This window comes from Ictidomys tridecemlineatus, chromosome 15, assembly GCF_052094955.1.
Source record: "Ictidomys tridecemlineatus isolate mIctTri1 chromosome 15, mIctTri1.hap1, whole genome shotgun sequence".
Classification (NCBI taxonomy): Eukaryota; Metazoa; Chordata; class Mammalia; order Rodentia; family Sciuridae; genus Ictidomys; species Ictidomys tridecemlineatus.
The window spans coordinates 26,967,827-26,986,419 of record NC_135491.1 but is presented as its reverse complement, the minus strand read 5'-3'; the positions used below and the strand labels follow the sequence as shown (position 1 = coordinate 26,986,419).

The 18,593-nt window shown below is 34.2% G+C and overlaps 1 protein-coding gene across 3 annotated transcripts in view; it reads left to right on the top strand.

The window, feature by feature from the left end:
• Nucleotides 1-18,593, top strand: part of Itfg1 (integrin alpha FG-GAP repeat containing 1) — a 260,497-nt gene that overhangs the window by 71,568 nt on the left and 170,336 nt on the right. The window lies entirely within an intron of this gene.

Here is an 18,593-nt window from a genome sequence, read left to right as displayed (position 1 = left end):
CACGATACAATAATACTTGGTGACTTTAATACCTCTCACTCACTACTAGACAGGTCTTTCAAACAAAAACTAAATAAGGGACTATAGAATTAAATAATACAATCAATAATTTAGACTTACCAGACATATATAGAATATTTCATTCATCAATGAACAAATATACTTTTTTCTCATCAGCACATGGCTCCTTCTCTAAAATAGACCATATCTTATGCCACAAAGCAACTCTTAGTAAATACAAAAAAACAGAGATAATACCCTGCATTCTATCAGAACATTATGGAATAAAATTAGAAATCAGTGATTAAAAAAATTAGAAGCTATTTTAACAAATGGAGACTTAATAATACACAATTGAGTAATGAATGGACAGTATAAGGAAACTGGGGTGGGGGTAGAGTTGTGGCTCAACACTAGAAAGCTAACCTAGCACCTGCAAGGCCCTGCATTCGATCCTCAGTACCACATGAAATAAATAAATAAAATAAAGGTATAAAAAAACTGAGACCATTATAAAAAAGAAAAAGAAATCTTGGAGGTAAAAGAGAGACCTGATACAACGTATCAAAATCTCTGGAACTCTATGAAGGCAGTAGTAAGAGGAAAGTGTATTGCATTGAGTGCTTTCATTAAAAGAATAAAAAGTCAAAAAGTAAATGATCTAACACTACATCTTAAAGCCCTAGAAAAAGAAGAACAAATCCACACCAAAAGCAGTAGAAAATAGGAAATAATTAAAATCAGACCTAAAATTAATGAAATCAAAACAAACACTTGAAAATATTAACAAAACAAAAAATTGGTTCTTTGAAAAAAAATAAAGTAAATAGATAAACCCTGGCCATGCTAACAAAGAAAAAAGAAAACTCAAATTACTAAAATATAAGTTGAAGAAGGAACTATCACAGTACACACATCTGAAATGCAGAAGATAATGAGAAACTATTTTGAAAATTTATGCTCCAGTAAAATAGAAAAATAATGAAGAGATCGACAAATTTCTAGAGAGAAATGACCTACCCGAAATGAATGAAGAGGTCATACATGATTTAAACAGATCAATTTCAAGTAATGAAATAGAAAACACCATCAAAAGCCTACCATCCAAGAAAAGCCCAGGACTAGATGGATTCTCAGCCGAGTTCTACAAGACATTCAAAGAAGAATTAATATCAATATTCCTCAAAGTATTCCATGAAATAGAAAAGGAAGGAACCCTTTCAAACTCATTCTATGAGGTTAATATCACCCTGATACCAAAATCAGACAAAGACCCATTAAGGAAAGAAAACTTTAGACCAATATCCCTGATGAACATAGATGCAAAAATTCTCAATAAAATTCTGATAAATTGAATACAAAAAAACATTAAAAAGATAGTGCACCATGATCAAGTGGGATTCATCCCAAGGATGCAGGGTGGTTCACCATATGGAAATCAATAAGCATAATTCATCATATTAATAGACATAAAAACAAGAATCATATGATCATCTCAGTAGATGCAAAAATAAAAACATTTTACAGAATGCAGCACACCTTCATGTTCAGAACACTAGAAAAACTAGGAAGGAACATACCTCAACATTGTAAAAGCTATATAATGCTAAACCCAAGGCCATCATTATTCTAAATAGAGAAAAATTGAAAGCGTTCCTGTTAGAAACTGGAATAAGACAAGGATGTCCTCTTTCACCACTTCTGTTCAACATCATCTAGCCAGAGCAATTAGACAGAATAAAGAAATTAAAGGGATACAAATAGGTAAAGAAGAATTCAAACTATCACTATTTGTGGATGACATGATTCTATATCTAGATTATCCAAAAAAAAATCCACCAAAAAACTTCTAGAACTAATAAATGAATTCAGCAAAGTAGCAGGATATAAAATCTATACCCATAAATCAAACACATTCCTATACTTTAGCAATCAGTCCACTGAAAGAGAAGTTGGGAAAACTACTCCATTCACAATAGCCTCAAAAGAGAGAGAGAGAGAGAGAAGAAGAAGAAAATACCTGGGAATCAATCTAACAAAAGAGGAGAGAGACCTCTACAATGAAAACTACAGAACACTAAAGAAATAAATTAAAGAAAATCTCAGAAGATGGAAAGATCTCCCATGCTCCTGGATAGGCAAACTTAATATTGTCAAAATGACCATACTACTGGGCTTGGGTTGTGGCTCAGTGGTAGAACACTTGCCTGGCATGTGTGAGGCACTGGATTCTATCCTTAGCACTGCATATAAACAAATATTGATCAACAACTACTAAAATATTTTTTAAATGGCCATACTACCAAAAGCATTGAACAGAGTTAATGCAATTCCTATTAAAATCTCAATGATATTCTTCATAGAAATAGAAAAACAATCATGAAATTTACTTGGAAAAATAAGAGACCCAGAATAGCTAAAGCAATCCTTCTAGCAAGAAAAGTGAAGCAGATGGCATCACAATACCAGACCTTAAACTATACTACAGAGCTATAGTAACAAAACTGGTATGGTATTGGCACCAAAATAAACTTGTAGACCAATGGTGCAGAATAGAGGACACAGAGACAAACCCACATAAATACAGTTATCTCATACTAGTAAAGGGTACCAAAAATATTCACTGGAGAAAAGATAGCCTATTCAACAAATGGTGCTGGGAAAACTGGCAATCCATATGCAGCAAAATGAAATTAAGCCTCTATCTCTCACCCTGCCCAAAAGTCAACTCAAAGTACAACTCAAAGTACAACAAAGACTTAGGCTCTAGAACAGAGACTCTGGGCTTAATAGAATAGACCCAAATCTTCAAGTCGGCCTACTATTTGACTTCCTTAACAAGACTTCTGAAGCGCAAGTAGTAAAATCAAGAATCAGTAAATGGGATGGATTCAAATTTAAAAGCTTCTTCTCGGTGAAGTAAACAATAATGTGAGGAAAAAGCCTACATATTGGGAGAAAATCTTTACCACATGTACCTTTGATAAAGCATTAATCTTATCTTACCCAAAAAACAATAAATTGGCTAAGGAACTGAAAAGACATTTTACAGAAGAAGAAATACAATTGATTAAAAAATATATGAAAAAGTATTCAACATCTCTAGCAATTAGAGCAGTGCAGATTAAAACTAAGATTTCATTTCCTGTCAGAATGGTAATCATCAAGAATACAGGCCAACCAATTAAAAAAAAAAAAGAATACAGGCAACAATAAATGTTGGCGAGCATGTTGGGGGAAAAGGTACACTTTTACATTGCCAGAGGGGCTGCAAATTGGTGCAACTACTATGGAAAGCAGTATGGAGATGTCTCAAAAAACTGGAGATGAAACCACCATTTAACCCAGCTATCCCACTCCTTGGTTTATACCCAAAGGACTTAAAATCAGCATACTATAATGATGCAGCCACTTCGGTGTTTATAGTAGTTCAATTCACCATAATTAGACTATGGAACCAAACTAGGTGTCACTCAATACATGAACGGATAAAAAAAATGTGGTATATATATTACTCGACTTTATAAATTATGGAATTTGCCAGTAAATGGTTGGAGTTGGAGAATATCATGCTAAGTGAAAAAAGCCAATCCCACAAAACCAAAGGCCGAATGTTTTTCTGTAATATTCAGATGCTAATTCGCAATAAGGCAGGGGGGAACTAGGGAAGAGTAGTGTTACCTTAGATTAGGTAGAGGCAAGTGACAGGAGGGGAGGGGATGGAATGTGGGGATAGGAAACATTCTAGAATGAAACAGATATTATTACTGTATGTGTATATGTGTCTACATGACCAATATGATTATGCAACACATACAATCAGAAAAATGAAATTATATCCCGTCTACGTATGACATATCAAAGTGCATAAATGCATTCTACTGTCATGTATAACTAATTAAAACAAAAAATGTAAAAAAGAAAATTGAATGTATAAAATCCAGTAGAGAAAATATGTAACATCAGTTAAGATATACAGATAACAATTGAATTCAAAATAGTGCCAAGTATTTGAATATCTTTAACTTACCATAATTTCCTTGATTATGTTTCTCTTAACAGTTCAATGTACAAATTATGAAGAATAAATCCCCTACAATAAAAATGTATTAATTAGGATTTATACTTGTATACTTTTTAATTGTTACTGTTGTTAATAACCCTCATCAATATTATAATCTACTTAGACATTCTATTTCAGAGCAGTTAATAGGTTCTATCATTATTTGCTTCCAACTACATGCTACTTGGAGTTTATTGTTTTAGCTAAGATTTTCATGTTCATATACAATCTGAAATAAATGAATCCAACTTTTCCCCACCCCCTAAAATAAAAGTACTTCTGTTTTATTCCAGTTTTTAGAAGGAATGCTTTCAGTTTTTCTCCATTTAGAATGATGTTGGCCCTGGGTTTAAAATATATAGCTTTTACAGTGTGGAGGTATGTTTCTACTATTCCTACTTTGTCTAGAGTTTTGAACATCAGTGGATGCTATATTTCGTCAACTGCTTTTCTGCATCTATTGAGATAATCATGCAATTCTTGTCTTTATGTCTATTGATGTGATGAATTACATATGTTCATTTCCATATGTTGAACCAACCTTGCATCCCTAGGATGAACCCTACTGATTAAGGTACACTATCTTTTATGGGTTTTTTAGTGCAATTTGCCAGTATTTTATTTAAAACGTTTGCATCTATGTTCAGAATGCATATTGATCTGAAGTTTTCTTTCTTCCATAGGACTTTGTCTGGTTTTGGCATTAGAGTGATACTACCTTCATAGAATGAATTTGGAAGTGTTCCCTCCTTTTCTATTTTGTGGAATACTTTGAGGAGAATTGATGTTAGTTCTTTGATGGTCTGGTAGAACTTACTGAGAATCCATCTGGTCCTAGTCTTTTATTTCTTCATAGGCTTTTTTTTTTAACTTGTCAATCCTTTTTATTCTTTTGTTTTATTCTATTTGTTTCTTTTGTTGTTGTTCTTTTTAGATATACATGACAGTAGCATGTATTATGAATATTTTACATACAGGGAATATAACTTATTCTAATTAGTATCCCATTCTTGTTGGTAGGCTTTGGATAGCATCCTCAATTTCATTGCCTAAAAATGATCAGTATAAATTTTCTATGACTTTCTGATTCAATCTGGGTAGATAATATGTCTGTAGGAATTGGTCAGTGACCTCATGATTTTTCGTTTTATTGGAGTCTAAATTTTCAAAATAGATTCTGATTATCCTCTGTATTTCAGTAGTGTCTTTGTTGATATTTCCTTTTTCATCACAAACTTTAATAATTTAAGTTTTCCCTCTTGGTTAGCTTGTTAATTTTGTTAACTTATTAACTTTTCATTTTGTTAATTTTTTATTTTTTATTTCAGTTTCATTGATTTTTGCTGATTTCAGTTAATTCCTCTCTTTTACTATTTTGGGTATTGATTTGCTCTTTTTCTAATACTTTGAGATGTAATGTAATGTTAGGTTATTTTTTTGGTGACTCTCTATTCTTTTCATGAATGAGCTCACATCAATGAACCTTCCTCTTAGAACTACTTTCATAGTGTTCCAGAAGTTTTGATATGTTGTGTCACTATTCTTATTTACCTCTAGTTATTTTTTTATTTTATCCCTGATGCTTCTGCTACTCTTTTTATCATTCAATAGTGTATTATTTAGTCTTCATAGTTAGAGTAGCTTCTATATTTTATTTCATTGTCAATTTATTATTTCATTCCATTATAATCTGATAGATGCAAGGTACTATCTCTATAATTTTGTATTTGCTATGAGTTATTTTGTGCTTATGATATGGTCTAGTTTAGAAAAATGATCTGTGTGCTGCTGAAAAGATAGTGTATTCAGTCATTGATGGATAAAATATTCTACATATGTCTGTTAAGTCTAAATTATTGATTATATTTTTTTAATTCTATAGCTTCTTTGTCTTGTTTTTGTTTCAAAGATCTATCAGTGATGAGAGAAGTATGTCAAAGCTTATTGTGTTGTGGTCTATTTGATTCTTGAAATTAAGAAGGGTTGAAATTGATGTATGTATATGCTCCACTGTTTGGGGCATAAATATTTATGATTGTGATTTTTTGTTGTTGTATAATTCCCTTAAGCAGTACAAACTGTCCTTCTTTTTCTCTTCTGATTATCTTTGGAGTAAAGTCCACTTTATCTGATATGAGGATAGAAACCCCTGCTTGTTTATGAGATCCACGTGTGTGATATGTTTCTTCCCATCCTTTCACCTTCAATCTATGCATGTCTTTGCCTATAAAGTGAGTCTCCTAGCAATAGCATATTGTTGGCTTTTTTTTTTTAATCCAGTCTGCTAGTCTGAGTCTTAATTGAAGAGTTTAGGCCCATTTACATTCTCTTTAAAAACTGGAACAGGACAGGGATGTACTGTTTCATCACTTCTATTCAACATAGTCCTTGAAACTCTAGCCAGAACAATTAGGCAAAATAAAGAAATTAAAGGGATACAAATAGGGGAGGGGGAAGAGCTCAAAATGTCTCTATTTGCGGACCACATCATTCTATATTTAGAAGACCCAAAAATTCCACCAGAAAACTTCTAGGACTCATAAAGAAATTGAGCAAAGTAGCAGGGTATAAAACTAATATCCATAAATCAATTGCATCCCTATACACCAATGATAAATCAGCTGAAAGAGAAATTAGGAAAACTATCCCATTCACAGTAGCCTTAAAAAAAAAAAAAAAAAAACCCTTGAAAATCAATCTAACAAAAGAGGTGAAAACTACAGAACACTAAAGAAAGAGATTGAAAAAGACCTTAGAAGATGGAAAGATCTCTTGGGTTCTTTAATAGGCAGAATTAATACCATCAAAATGGACATATTCCCAAGAGCACTCTACAGATTTAATGTAATTCTTTTTAAAATTCCAATGATGTTCTTCATAGAAATAGAAAAACAGTCCTAAAATTCATTTAGAAGAATAAGAAGCCCAGAATAACCAAAGCAATCCTTATTGAGAAAAACGAAGTAGGAGGAATCACATTAATAAATCTTAAGAGCAATAGTAATAAAAATAGCATATTATTGGCACCAAAACTGACATGAAGACCAACGGAACAGAATAGAAGACAGAGACAAACCCATATAAATACAGCTTTCCAATACTAGACAAAGGCACCATAAACATATATGGAGAAAAGTTAGTCTCTTCAACAAGTGGTTCTGGGAAAACTGGAAATCAGTAGGTAGCAGAATGAAACTGAATGCCTGTCTCTCACCCTGCACAAAACTCAAAGTGGATCAAAGACCTAGGCATTAGACCAGAAACCCTGCAACTAGGAGTATAGTCCCCACACTCCTTTATGTCAATTTAGAAACCAAATTCCTCAACACGACTCCTAAAGCACAAGAGGTAAAATCAAGAATCAATAAATGGGATGGTATAAAACTAAAATCATCTTCACAGGAATGCCAACAATCAAGAGCATGATGAGAGCCTACAGAATGGGAAAAAATGTTTTGCCACCTGCACCTTAGGTTAGTGCATTTATCTCCAGGATATATAAAGAACTCAAAAAACTTAACACCAAAAAAATATAACAATAACAAATAATCCAATTACTAAATGGGCAATGGAACTGAACAGGAACTTCAAAGAAGAAGAAATAGGAATGGTCAACAAATATATGAAAATGTTCATCATCTAAAGGAATTAAAGAAATGCAAATTAAACTACATTGAAATTTTATCACACTCTAGTCAGAATGGCAACAATCAAGAATACAAGTAACAATAAATGCTGATGAGAATGTGGGGAAAAGGGTACACTCATACATTGATGGTGAACCTGCAAATTGATGCAACCACACTGTAAAGCAGTTCAGAGATTCCTCAAAAAACTAGGAATGGAACCATCATTTGACCTAGTTTTACCACTCTTGGCTATATACTCAAAGAAGTTAAAATCTGCATACTATAATGACACAGCCACATCAATGTTTATAGCACCTAAATTTACAATAGACAAGATATGCAGCCAACCAAGATGCCCTTCATCAGATGAATATATTATGAAAATGTGGAGTATTACTCAGTCATCAAAAATAATGACTTTATGACATTTTCCAGTAAATGGATGGATCTGGAGAGCTTTAATCCATGTTTATATAAATATGTCAAATATACTGTGCTATCAGGTATATCTAAAAGTAACAAATAACATTTTTTAGAAATAAAAGTACTTCTGGTCATGATTTAACTAATGAGGGAAGATAGGATGGGAATATGTTTATTGTTTACTCAGCATGAACAGTTTTTATTCTTGAAATAACTCATGCAGTGGGGAAGAGGGGTTTGTGGCAGCTGGGTGAACACAGGAAAGCTAATTCACACTCCAAGCCTCCCTTTCCCCATCTGGGAAATGGAGCTAACAACAGGCCTACTTTATAAGGTCACTGTGAGCAGGAAATGAACTAATGCTTATAAGACATGAAGAAGCTGGTGGAATGGTGGTTTGAGCACTCCATAGATTATATCTGCCTCCCTGCTTTAGCATACAGGGTGAGGCCGGGATTGAGCTGAGAAGAGGGAGCTTTGACTAGGACAGCCATGGATGAGGGATCCGGCAGAGAACAGGCAGATCTGGTGTGGCAGGGGGCATGCACATGTTCCTGTGTGTGTCCAGGGAGAGGAAGCAGTTCAATGGGACTGCAAAGCAGAGGTCTTGATGTAACAGGGATTCACTTGATGCTTTGACTATATCCCTTGTTGCTTTGAAACTTACACATTTTTGTCTTTTTCCCAAACTTCTTCTCCATGACTTTCTCCTCCCTTTCTTCTGTCTCTCCTCCCTAATCTCATTTTCTCTGTATCACCTCTGTGAAAGCCCCCTGTTCCTGCGGCTGGGCCAGAATCACAAAGCAGTAAACAACCATCTTTTTCCTTTTCTCAAAAAAAAAAAAAGAAGAAGAAGAAGAAAGAACTAATGCCTACAGGGCATAGTGTCTGAGCCTGTCTGTCTTGTTAGAGGTATGTTTCTGGGGAAATAAAGAGGAAAAGTCTAGGTAGAAGATTAAGAACTTCAGGAATTAAATTTTAAAATGTTTGCTAGAAATTTAGACTTCTTCCTAAGCATAGTAACTTGTGAATGAGGACTTATTCAAATAGGCTCCTCATAATCTTATTAAATGAGTGCATCTGTAAAGAGTATCATTTGTCAGAATTATTTGATAACAGAGAAATATAGGGTTAGCTCTCATGTACAGAGAGTATGCAACTATAGCCATAATCTCTGTCAAAAGTTTCAAACCAGTACTTATAGCCCAACATCAGTCCTGAGACATGATTTTTTTTTCTGATACTGTTTTAAAAAATATTTTGGATTAAAATTCTAGTACCTTCAAAATATAATTTTCGTATTTAAAAAGTTATATTTCAGGGTTGCTTAGCATGTGTGGAGCACTGGTTTCAATCCTGAACACTGCTTACAAATAATTAAAGGTATTGTGACCATCTTAAACTGAAAAAAACATTTTTTAAATTATATTTCTATAACAACATTTGGCCGAAGCCAATTAACTTCTGTCCCCTTTTGTCGAGGATGGACTCTTTTGGTTCATTTAAGCCCTCTACTTCCTCATCTCTCCATCCCAAGACCCCCAGTGCCTGCTTTTACTATTTGATCATCTTGTTTGTACCTTCTTTGTTAGCACCTTATGCCTGACATTTGAATTGATGACCTCTGAGCTACAGAATGCACTTAAATTGCTAAAAGGAGTGAGAGTTGTTGGCATTCACTTGTTTGTCATAGTAAAGTCATATGGTTTTCTGTGTTCTTTTTTATAAATGAATAGAAAAAAATGATATTTAAAGGATATTTTTATTCTAAACAATTATTCTTCCCTTCCACTAATATAATTGGACCTAAGAGGAACTGTGTGGTATTTATGGAATAGATATTAATATGAGTTTGGCATAACCTCTAGTTTTAAACAGTATGGGTTGTAGTACTGTTTTCAGGCATTCTTTATGGGAATGTCTGAGGTTTCTAGAAAATACTATAATTGTTTTGTTAACTGTGTGTTTCAAAAATGAATTGGAATATTACTTTAATGGGAATATAGTAATTTATCATCTGAGGAGAATTTCTTCATTCAGGAACTGTAGTGACATTATGAATACTTATAAACATTTCCATTGGATTATTCGACCTAAAATGTCAAGACTTCACACTGAAAGGATAGATTACCAGAATCATAATTTTTAACTTATTCTTTCGTATCATACTATTCCAAGTAACTTGACAAATTAATAACACACTATGAGCACGACATTAATCATTTAGCTTTGTTTTGATTTTTTCCAGTGTGATTTAATTCACATCATATTTCTGTTAACAATTTCTAAAACTCCTGAAGTTTTTTGTCTAGCTTTGTACTTTATAAAGAAACGAGGTTTATTTAGGTCACAGTTTTCAAGGTTCAAATGACAGTTCTCTGCTCACCTCTAGAGAAGGCCTTCTGGCTGATGGCATCACATGTGGCAGAGATTACACAAGGAGACAAAAAGAGACTGGGGAGGGACCAGGCTCACTATTTTTTTTTTTTTTTAGAGAGAGAGGAGAGAGAGTAATAGAGAGAATTTTTTTTTTAATATTTATTTTTTAGTTGTCGGCGGACACAACATCTTCGTGGTATGTGGTGCTGAGGATTGAACCCGGGCCGCATGCATGCCAGGCGAGCGCGCTACCACTTGACAGGCTCACTATTTTTATAGCAGTCTACTCTGGGCAGAACAGCTACTCTAGGAGACCAGCATTAATCCCTTTTAAGGACAGTGGCCTGTGACCTATCTACCTTCCACTGGGTCCCACCTCTTAAAGGTTGCACCACCACACTGGGACCAATCTTTCAGTATATGAACCTTTGGGGGATATACCAAACCATCAAAACTTTAAATGCCAATTTTAAACAGAGGGCTTTTTATTTGAAGGGAACACTGTGCTGATCTGGACAAAGATTATTAGTTTATTTCTTTTGAGCCATGAATGGAGATAATTGATTATGTGCTTGTCATTTGAGGAGAACAAAATGCATATGCATTGAATTTTTTTTTAAAGAAAGAGAATTTTTTTAATATTTATTTTTCAGGTTTCGGTGGACACAACATCTTTATTTTTTATGTGGTGCTGAGGATCAAACCCAGCACCCCACGCATGCCAGGCGAGCGTGTTACCACTTAAGCCACATCCCCAGCCCGCATTGAATATTTTCACAATTTTATTTATTAGATAAATCTAATGAAAAGATATTTAATTTGACTTGAGATTTATATTCCCAATTTTCAGTAAAACATGGTATGATTTTTTTCTTCAAAGAGTATTTCTTCAAGTCAACACTGTGATTTCAGCTATCATCATGGTGTTCCTATTAGCATTTTAAATGTTAGTCTTCAAGAGAAGAAACACGAACCCACTTCCAGAATATATATCTATTTCTGTGCAAGAAATTGGGGCTCAATTCTAGGGTTGAAGGAGTCTAATGTAATCACTGTGTCCCTAAATTTTTATTCTGTCCTGAATCCCTCATTCCCCTGTTCCACACTCCACCTCCTCACCATCTACCCCCACCTTGAGTATAGTCTCATGCATGCTCTTATTCTTCTCAGTTAACTAGGTCTTGCACTTAATTTAGGGTATTTTCCCTTACATTTTTAGCACATCCCTAACAAGTCACTTAACTCCACTCTTTTGATCTACTAGTCAGGAGAAAAGGAAGGGCAGACCATGGGAACCAGGGAGTATGCTGTCTAATGATGACAGAAACTTCTCCATCATCTTAAATGGGAAAACACTGACAGTGAATAGTAGAACACTGCTATAGACTCTATAGAGTTTTTAATATATCTGGGGATTTAAGAAATTCAGACTCATCAACCCAGATGTCTTTATTCCATAGGTCCAATGTCTTTGTTTTCCACCTATGTTCCAAAATTTGATATAGCAGACCTGTTTATGTTGAAATTTAACCTTTGGAACTTATCTCCATTTAATAGTCAAAATCCTCCTGCTATAGGAGATGAGAACCTTGCTATGTTTGGTGCCTTCATAAAATATATAAGTTATTGTGAACTTTTGTCACCTTACTATGCTTAGAACAATAGAACTTATTCCTCTTATCTATTTTGATATCCATTACCCAAACTCTTTCTATCCCCTCTCCCCACTACCCTTCCTAACTTCTAGTAGCTAGGATTCTCCCTTCAAATTGAATTTTTTAGCTTTAGTCTATGAGAGAGAATATGCAATACCTGTCTCTCTAGGTTAATCACTTAATAAAGCAAGTCCTCTTGCTTCAGCCATGTTGCTGTAAATGAGAGCACTTCTTTAAAAAAAAATGCTAAATAACGTTTCATTATGTGTATTCTCTACATATTCTTTACCTATTATTCATCCATCCATGGACACCTACATTGAATCCATAGCCTGCCTATTGTGATTAAGGCTGCAATGTTCATGTAAGTACAACTCTCTCTCTTTGATATACAGAATTTATTGCCCAGGAATGGGAAAGCTGAATCATATTATAGATCTATTTTTACCTTTTTGAAGAAGCTTCACACTATTCCCTTATAATGACTCCACTAATTTACGTTGACACCCCCAGTGTACAAGTATGTCTCCTTTTCTCTACATCCTGTCTGGTGTTTTTTTATTTTTGTCTGTTATAATTCTTCTAACACTGTTAATTTGTTTTATTGTTTCAGGTTTTACATTTAGACTTTGAAGTATTTTCAGGTGATTTTTGTATAGGGTGATAGGGGTCAAGTTTCAGTCTTCTACATATGGATAACCATTTTCTCAACACTATATGTTGAAGAGGCTCTCCTTTTGCCAACATATGTTTTTGACACATTTGCTAAGAATCAATTGATTGTAGATGTGTGGATTTATTGTGGGATTTCTATCCTGTTCCTGATCTTTGTGTTTTTATGCTAGTACTATGCTGTCTTATTACTGTAACATTGGAGCATGTCTTCGGAACAAGGATTGTACCTCTATCTTTGTCCCTTTGCTAAAGACTACCATGGTTATTCAGGGTTATTTGTATTCCATGTGAATTTCAGGATTATATTTTCTCATTCTGAGAAGAATGCATTGGTATTTTGATGGGAATTGCATTGAATTTATAAATTGCTTTGGGTAGTATGAACATTTTGTTAATATTGTTAATTAATATTCTTCCAATCCACGACCATAAGAGGTCTATCAATTTTTGTGTGCTTTCTTCAATTTCTTTCTTCAGTGTTTTGGAACTTCAGTTGTAAAAGTCTTTCATTTCCTTGATTAAATTTTTTCATATTTTTTTTATATTTTGTTTTGTGGCTATTGTAAATGGCATTGCTCTCCTCTTTTCTGTCTCAGCAAGTTTGTTTTTTTTTTTAATTGTTGGTTGTTCAAAACATTACATAGTTCTTGACATATCATATTTCACACTTTGATTCAAGTGGGTTATGAACTCCCATTTTTACCCCGTATACAGATTGCAGCATCACATCGGTTACACATCCACTGTTTTACATATTGCTATACTAGTGTCTGTTGTATTCTGCTGCCTTTCCTATAAGTTTGTTATTGTTGTGTAAAAAGACAAGCTACTGATTTTAGTGTTTGGGGGTTTTTTTATCTGGTAATTTTGCTCTCTCTCTATACACACACGCACGCACCCACACAAGTGTGTGTATACATTTTACATGTGCCTTTTATTTAGGTCTCCTGCCTAATTACTCTAATACTTTCAACAGTATATTGAACAAGAATGGTAAAAGTGAACATCCTTGTCTTGTTTTGTATCTTAAATAAAATGCTTTCAGCTTTTCCCTGTTTGCTTTTATGTTGAATGTGGTTTGTTTTATACAGCCATTATTATGTTAAAGTAGATTCCTCTATACCTAATTGGTTCAAAATTTCATTATGAAGCATTCTTGAATTTTTATAAAATGTTTTTTCTGCATCTCTTGAGAGTTTTGTCCTTCATTCTGTTGGTGTGATATTTTAGTTTCTTGACATATATATAGAAACATCCTTGCATTCCTGGGATAAATCCCACTTGATCTTGGTGAATGAATTTATGTTTTTATACTGTTTCTTTCATTTCAATGATATTTGTCCATCTGCCAAAACAATTATCCTTACCAACTAAATAAGGTGATTTTCACAGTAGAAAATTTTCTCTTTAAAATGTGTTATTAGGGTGTTAGTTTGTTGGGTAGCTTTGGCTTAATTCCCAACTAGGCACCATAGTATTAGTCTCTCTATAGCTTGTTCAGCTGTAATTGGTGGTTTTAGTCAGGATGCTTACCAGGGTCAGAGAGCCTGCCTCTGCCTAACGGCTGCAATAGGAGTAGGGGCACTTTAGTGTCCCATGTGTGGTGCAAACTGGGGCACCCACTTCATGGGAACTCCTATAGCAGAGGCATCAGGAGCATGGAGATGGGGAGATGTGTCCATAGAACCTATAAGAGCAAGTACCACTGGTTGTAGGGGCTTCTAGCAACAGCAGTAATGTTTGTGGTGTTGTAGTACATGATAAACATGTCCTGAGACTCCACTCGGGTGAATGCGACTTACACTGGAGGCCTCTGGTGGCTATGGGGTTAGCAGGGGCTCTGAAGTAAGGACCAGAGTAGACCCATTCTCAGGCCCTGTAGAGGCAAGTACCACTGGAAGCAGCCCAGTGAAGGAATCCTTATTGTCAGTTTCTTGTTACATGTGATTTAAAATCTTATCTTGGTGCCTGCTTCCTTAGATCATTGATACCAAGTGTCATTGTTTGGGTTCCTTGGGAAACAGGTTCTAAAACTGAGATTCATATGCAAAAGTTTCATATTCAGGTATATCCTTATAATCAACACCAGTGGGCAGGAATGGAAGGAAGCAGACAGAGTTGGACTTTGAATGAGTCAGTGCACAAAATTTCAATTCCAGGGGAGCTCTGAAAAGTGGAATGACCCTGCAGAGTTGTCCCGAGTTTTGGATATGATCTCCCCAAAAGCTGCTCCAGAGAGCACAGACTACTTAGGGCTGTCTACTACTTCCAAAAGCCAAGAGAATTAAGTCCTTTATTCCTAATTAGTGCTCTGGGTAGAATGTCATTTCCTTTAATTTTGTTGTATGAATTACTCTTAGCCATGTGGGTGAGAATGTTATTACATTGTTGACTAAAATTTTTCTCTAGCAGTTATTTCATTCTCATTTTGTTCGAAGTCTGAAGCATGATTCTTCATAATGAATTATTAATAATTGTCTCTATTTTTATTTCTCTGTGTAATGAATCATTCATATTTCTATAACCTCTTTACATAATTGAATAGTGAATCTATTTTACTGGGTGTTTTCAATTCATCATTTATTATAAGTGATTCTCATAGTTTTAATAAATAGCTAGCAAAACTATGAAAATAGAATCAACATTGTGTTAATAGAGTTCTTAAATTTTCTAAATATGCATAAAACAACAAGAAGCTCATAATTTACCATCTTTTATGCATACATATATTACTTTAGTTAGCTTTTGGGTCATTGTGACCAAATACCCTATCAGAACAACTTAGAGAAGAAAAAGTTTATTTGTGGTTCACTGTTTCAGAGGTCTCAGTCCATAGGTGGTAGATTCCTTTGCTCTGGGCCCATGATGAGTCAGTACATCATGGAGGTTGTGTCCAGCATGGGAAAGCTATTCCCCTTATAGCAGAAAGGAAGTTGGGGGTTGGGGAGAATGGAGAGGAAGGGGCAGCAAGAAGACTAACCCTTCCAGGGCACAATCCAATGACCCTCTTCCTCCAGCCATTCAGCCATGACCCCTGCTTACAGTCCATCACCCAGTCACTCCATTCAGACTAGGATAGTTTGTTATTTTATAGTTTTCATAGTCTAATCATTTCACCTCTGAATATTTCTGCCTTAACAGGACCTTGGTGGGGACACCATATTTCCAACCCTTAACATATATTGAGACGAATACAATACCAATAGAAAAAAATTGTTGAATTGTTTTTCTAGGAATAGCAATAGATTCCTAGTACTCATTCACCACTCGCTCTAACTGTGCCTGCTTAGCCTTGTGTGATAACAGAATAGATCTAATCCTGTGAAGCTAACTGCCTTAAACAGGATAAGAGTTTGATATATTCAATTTGAACAAATGCAGCCTGTGTTGAATTATTATAGAACAAAGTAATTGCCCCTGTTCTTGGTTTTATTTACACATAGCTCAGGGCTTACATTGACATGACTTCTTTAGTGATTCTGAGAACCACTAAAAAAAAATCTCTGGACTGTTAATCCCTAATCACTTTCTTATGCTAACTATCTACATTTTTAGATAATTAAAAAATCTATAATAGCTTTTAAACATTATTTCATTAATAGTTCCTATGGTCAGTCATACTTATTTTTAATAAAATTATTTAACACAGAGCCCTCCTTTTTTCAAGCAAATTTGTGTGACCTGCACCAAATATAAGTGTAAGTAGTATGTGTTTATATATATATATATATATATATATATATAAAATATTGCCTCTCTTAATTATTCTATAATCACTTGAACACATACTACTTCCAACCACAGAGAAGCTACAAACATAAAAATCAATTAAACAAAACTTGTAGCCTCAAGAAGCTACAGAAGGACAAATGTGAAGCCAGAATGTCATAGTACATTATAATAATCATCACTGTGATGGGAGGCACCACAGTGGAATAACAATGGGGATATGCTTAGGGAGAGTTAAAGTCTGCAAAAAGAAGGAGACATTTAAGCCTATTTTAAATAATTAATTCACATGGTGGCTATGAGGTAGAAGGGCAATGTGGAAAAAAAGGAATGGCATGTACAGAGGCAAATATATGTGAAAGAATATGATAAAATCTAGTGACAACTTTGTTCTATCTGGAATACACCCTTCATGTAGAGGAGTAATAGGAAATGTGCCTGTAAACATAGATAACATAGTCTTCATCTGACACACAGTATGAAGGGTTTGCTGCCCTAGTTCTGAAGAAAATGAGTGTGATCTAATTCGTTCTTTTGCTTGTAAATAATTTGAGGGCAATGTGGAGAATCTTTAGAATGAGAGGAACTGGTATAGGTATATCATCTTACAAGTCTCAGATTATACTTGAGATTTTCCGAGATGAATAAGGAAGTAAACATTTCATTGGGAGTACATGTATGACACTAATGAAACCTGTCATCTTTATAAAAGACTATAATTCTGTATCCAAAGGCAGAGCATACCCAGAGTAGTGGAAATGAATGCAGAGATATTCGATATGAGCACATATGAATGATTGTCTCTGGAATTGGGAGTTTCCAAGTTTATTAATTATAAAAATGAAAAAATTACTTAGCTTTTGGGGGATTCTATGTAAATCTTCATAATTATAATAACATAAATTTACTTCTTAAATTTGTATAAAACATTACACAGAACATTTAAATGTGAATCAGTTTTACTAAGCATACTTAATGTAAGGAAAATAAATTTGGAATAGTCATGGTCTTCACATTACTATGAATGATTAAGAAGTCATTTAAATCCATTTTTTAAAATGGATTTTTTAAATTTTTTGGTAGTTAAGGGACATAATACCTGTATTTATTCATTTTTATGTGGTGCTGAGAATTGAACACAGTGCCTCACATGCTAGGCAAGTGCTCTATCACTGAGCCACATCCCCAGCCCCATTATTTAAATCATAAAAAAAGTTATATCATTATAATATGGCTGTGAGTCCCTTCATAAGTTTAAAACCTTTAATGATCACTAATTGCCATTATGCAAACATTATACTAAATGACAATACTAGAAGCGATGTAGGGAACAACTGGCCTTTGCATTAGGATATTTGATTCGACTGTCAACCTTGTTTTTTAAAGATGTTTTATTGAAATTCTTACACTTTCCAATAAACCATACTTTCTTTACTTGGAATTCATGAAGACAATTTTTCTAATACTTAAAATTTGAAATAATATATTGCTCATTTAGTATGAGTGCTAAAAATTCTAGATGCTGAGATGCCTATTTAAAATGATGCTGAAACCTGCCTATGACATAGACAAGTGTTGCTTTTAGGGTACAAATGTAAAATGTGATTATGATCATAATATCACCTCATACTTTGAAAAACAAGAAAGATTATTTAAAATATATATTTTGTGAGGCTAAGGATATAGTTCAGTGATAGAACACTTGCCTAGCATTGAGACCCTGAGTTAAATATCCAGCACCACACACGCAGTCTTGCGCGTGCGCGCGCGCACACACACACACACACACACACACACACACTACAAATAATTATTTTTGAAATAAAAAAAATTTTTGAAGGACCAATACCAAAATCTTCTTTTAAATACATTTCCCTTAATTGTACTAATACAAGGTCATCATCTTCTTACCCACCCCGCTCTTCTCTCCTTTTTTCTTTAGAGAATCAAACTTTTAAAAATAAATTTCTGTAGAATTGCATTAATAATTGTTTTTATGTATTCATTTGTTCCTGCCTTCAAATGTACACATCAGTATAA